Raw genomic sequence first — 4,648 nt, 5'->3', positions numbered from 1 at the left:
AGGTTCTATTTTAGGTGAGAAAGTTCTAAGCAATGAGTGATATTCTTTTGGTTTCCATGGGGATTGCTCCTTATTTAGCACTCTGCAAGTGAATAACACCTGTTTTTGCCTTGATTTATCTCCCTATAGTCCTCAACAATCTACGAAAATGAGGTTACTAGTGATAATTAAGCAAAAACAGAGAATATGAGCACTCTGAGAAAGGGCAAAAACTCAATAGCTTGGCTATCAGTTAGTCCCTGCTCAGGTCTCAAAAATTTTCTTACGTGCTATTAACCTATACCATTGGTAAAATCAGAATGATCCCACCCATAAGCACAGTCCAGATCTGAAATGCTGACATGTCGCTGCACGAGATATACTGGAACCCCAGATGATTGTTTGGTCTTCCATGGACCTCGTCAGCATGGTGTAGCTAATATACTCTAGGCACAGTGTCCACATGATTACCCTTTGGTATAACAGAGAACATGAGAACTCTAAGAATGTATAAACGTAGAGAAGCCTAATAATCAGCCCTTCGGTTAATCCCTGCCCAGGGGTATGAGGAGCTAATGATAAGACAGCGCGTCTCCCTTCTTCATCATGTTTCTTTGCAGGAAACCGATTCTTTATTGATTTAAACTTACTCTACAGGCTCTACAGTGTATGTCAAATTCTCTATCTGAGTATAGACCTTACACAACTTCAGTCTGCTCCTGGAACTGGTCTGATGTCACTCATTCACATACGTTTTCCGGTGTGGAGCGGTCTACACGTTTTCTGCTGCAGTCTGAACGATGGCAGAACAACTACAAGAAAAGTTACAGGCTGAAGTCACAATATATCAGCATCTACAAACAGAAATCAGTTGCAGTATGGCAGCCAGGCAGAAGCTGGAAGCACAACTTACTGAGAACAATATTGTGAATGAGAAGCTGACTGTTCAATGGGAGCTATTGGATGACAGTAATACCATCTATAAACTTATTGGACCAATTTTGGTTAAGCAGGATCTGGAAGAAGCAAAATTCACTGTGTCTAAGAGACTGCAGTATATAAATGGAAAGATAATGAGACACTAGACCAGGGGTAGGCAACCTACGGCACTAGTGCCATGCACGGCACTCGAGGTGTCTTTCCACGGCACTCAAGGCTGCTAGAGCGAAACAGGGTCTGGCCTATCAGGAGTCTCAGAGAAACTTCAGATATCTGCTAATACAAAGAGGTAGTGAAGGACAATCCTCAATTTATGCATTGCAGTACTTAGAGGAAGTGATCTCAGATCACTTCCTCCCAGCACTTGTGAATGGGAATCCACACTGTAGTAGAGCAGCCCACAGCTGATGTTGCAGCTCCTGTCCTTGACCTGTACCTGCCCAGGCTGGTCCCCACTGGAACCCAGGGAAGCCACCCACACTGCTAGATATACACAGACCTGCAGAATAAGCCTCCCCTCATACAAATAATACGAACAGCACACACACAAACATACACACAATCCCCACAAACGCAACACCACTAACAATCTACATACATGCACACAATCCCACATGCAGCCTCTCACGTGCAAAACCCCAAACAGCCCCCATTCACTACCTAACACACAATGTGACATATCCATCTACACACAATTCCACAAGCAGCCCTCATACACAGCCCACATTCATATGTATCATACACGATACCATAAACTACTAATGAACATATACAATATAATAGCTCATATACGCACAAATACAATGATACAAAGCAATTACAGTATAAATAACTCAAGCAGAATACGGCAGCACACACACCTCAATTTAAAAAAATAGGATCGGCAGGGCCGTTTGAAGGAATTTGGGGGCCCCAAGCAAAATGGACATGGTGCCCACCCCCCCCCCCCGCACGCAAAGCCTACAAGAACCACAGCATAGTCATACAGTTTAAGTTCACCCACACTTTATATAAATAAAAAAGGTTTACAGTGCAAATACTGCTGTTGCATATAATGTGCATAAAACTTGAACATTTTCAACAATTGAAAATTCCCTGTGTTCTCCTCATCTTCCCTTCTCCTCACCCCCCTCCCTGTGTTCTCCTCACCCCCTCCGTGTTCTCCTCATCTCCCCTTCTCCTCACCCCCTCCCTGTGTTCTCCTCATCTCCCCTTCTCCTCACCCCCTCCCTGTGTTCTCCTCATCTCCCCTTCTCCATCCCCTCCCTGTGTTCTCCTCATTTCCCCTTCTCCTCACCTCCCTCCCTGTGTTCAACTCATCTCCCCTTCTCCTCACCCCCTCCCTGTGTTCTCCTCATCTCCCCTTCTCCTCACCCCCTCCCTGTATTCTCCTCATCTCCCCTTTTCCTCACCCCCTCCCTGTGTTCTCATCATCTCCCCTTCTCCTCAGCCCCCTCCCTGTGTTCTCCTAATCTCCCCTTCTCCTTACCCCCTCCCTGTGTTCTCTTAATCTCCCCTTCTCCTCACCATCCCCCTCCCTGTGTTCTCCTAATCTCCCCTTCTCCTCACCTCCCCCCTCCCTGTGTTCTCCTAATCTCCCCTTCTCCCCACCTCCCCCCACCCTGTGTTCTCCTCATCTCCTCAACCCCCTGTGTTCTTCTTACTCTTCCCCCCTCCGTGTTCTTCTTACTCTTTCACCCCTCCCTATGTTCTTCTTTCTGCCCCATGTTCTTCTTACTCCTCCCCCCCTATGTTCTTCTTAATACTCCCCCCTATGTTCTTCTTACTACTCTCCCCCCTCCCCATGTTCTTCTTACTCCCCTCCCTATGTCCTTCTTACTCCCCTCCCACCCTCCCTGTGTCCTTCTTATTCCCCTCCCCCTGTGTCCTTCTTATTCCCCTCCCCCTGTGTCCTTCTTACTCCCCTCCCCCGTGTCCTTTTTACTCCCCTCCCAGGTGTCCTTCTTACTCCCCCGCCTATGTTCTTTTTACTCCCCCCCCTCCCTCCCTATGTTCTTCTCACCTCCCCTTCCCTGTAGCGTGGCCGAGCTCAGGGTGCACTTCCTGTCAGTCCGGCCGGGAACAGGAAACTAAATCTCCTGTACCGCGTGGTACCCAGCCGGACTGACAGGAGGAAGAGGAGCTCGGCCACGCTACAGGGAAGGGGAGACGATGAGAGAGGCAGTGCTGCAGCCGCCTGAGGCTCTCTATAGAGCCCTCAGGCGGCTGCAGCCTTATAGAAATGGCCAGCCCTGCTTGGGGGCCCAGGCCAGCTCGGGGCCCCAAGCAATTGCTTGGTTAGCTTGCCTGGTAGCAACGGCCTGAGGATCGGCACGCTACGGGACATCACAATCCTATATCGGCACAGTGCTGCTAAAAGGTTGCCTACCCCTGCACTAGACCCTAATGAAGGACATGGAGTAGCACAGAGCTTCTCTTACTAAGCTTCAGCAGGAATACCAAAGAGCGCAAGGCAAGGGCCCTGTAAAAGCTTGAGGAACCACAAGTAACCCAGCCCCACTTCCTGTCAGACCTATTATGTTATGGAGGAGATAGGCCTTGCTATTAAACTTAAATTATCTTCATCAAGGAGCACTGGACCTGTCTTTTCTAAAACCAACTAGGAGCCATTTTGCCCCATTGTCAGGGCAAAGACCAGGTGCAGTGTCCTCCAACCCTGCTTCACTCCATTTGATTGATATTTCCTGTCCTAATGTGTTTTATACCCCACCTCCTATAGTCTGTAAGCTCGTTTGAGCAGGGTCCTCTTCAACCTATCGTTCCTGTAAGTTTTCTTGTAATTGTCCTATTTATAGTTACATCCCCCCTCTCATTTTATTGTAAAGTGCTATGGAATCTGTTAGCGCTATATAAATGGCAATAATAATAATGATACATTCACAGAATGTATCTCCCCCATTTTTCTGGCAGGACTCAAGTAGGCAGGATTTATTCTTCATGTAGAAAAGGAAGTTGAAATAGGAGTCCCTGTCACCAAACAGCCTGGCCTCCACTGACAAAATGGCTTCACTTTACACCATATGAGGGTAGCAAGAACTGATAAGCTGAGGGCATTAGCTGAGCATTCTCAGTCAGTCCCAGCCTAAATGAACTGATATGATGTAAGGCAAAAGCACAGCTTCACGTTTGCCATATTGTGACTGGAGGTCGGGCTGTAGGCTGCTTGGATCCAAATTCTCTGCTAGATGATGAGCACCAAAGGAGTCCAGGAACCATAACCACAGGGCCGGACTGGGAAAAAGAATTCGGCACAAGCATTTTTTAATCACAGCGGCCCACTGAAAAGGGGGCGTGGCCAGATAGGGTGTTTTTTTTTCATCCCCAATGACAAGAATGCCCCATCTCAAAGTGAGCATGTTGGTTCAATGCTCTTCCAGGGCAGACCATGCACAGAGCTCTGCTGAAGAGCTCTAGCATGAGAAAAAGGCCCTGTATCTGTTCTGCACAGCGCAAGCAGATTTAGTAACATGCTTTCATTGTGTTTCCTTGAAACGTGTCTCCATAAATGGGATACCAGGAGACAAGAATGCCAGGAAAGAGTACTGTGCATGTGTTTGGAGACTGCTTATGGGATTGTGTGTAGAGTGAGCTGATTGTGGTGTGGTTTTGTGTTTATAGGTTGGTTTCAGTCATATTGTGTTTGTGGTGTAATGTAATGTATGTGTGTCTAGGTGCTGTAAAGAGTGTGTGTATAAGGGGCATAGTGTGT

At 47.4% G+C, this 4,648-nt stretch overlaps 1 pseudogene; it reads left to right on the top strand.

Moving 5' to 3' along the window:
* The first annotated feature begins 751 nt into the window (after positions 1–751).
* On the top strand, positions 752–3,433 carry LOC134586190 (prefoldin subunit 6-like; annotated as a pseudogene).
* Positions 3,434–4,648: the final 1,215 nt, after the last annotated feature.

The sequence above is a fragment of the Pelobates fuscus genome, chromosome 2, assembly GCF_036172605.1.
Source record: "Pelobates fuscus isolate aPelFus1 chromosome 2, aPelFus1.pri, whole genome shotgun sequence".
Lineage (NCBI taxonomy): Eukaryota > Metazoa > Chordata > Amphibia > Anura > Pelobatidae > Pelobates > Pelobates fuscus.
This window is presented reverse-complemented; position numbering and strand designations above follow the sequence as displayed.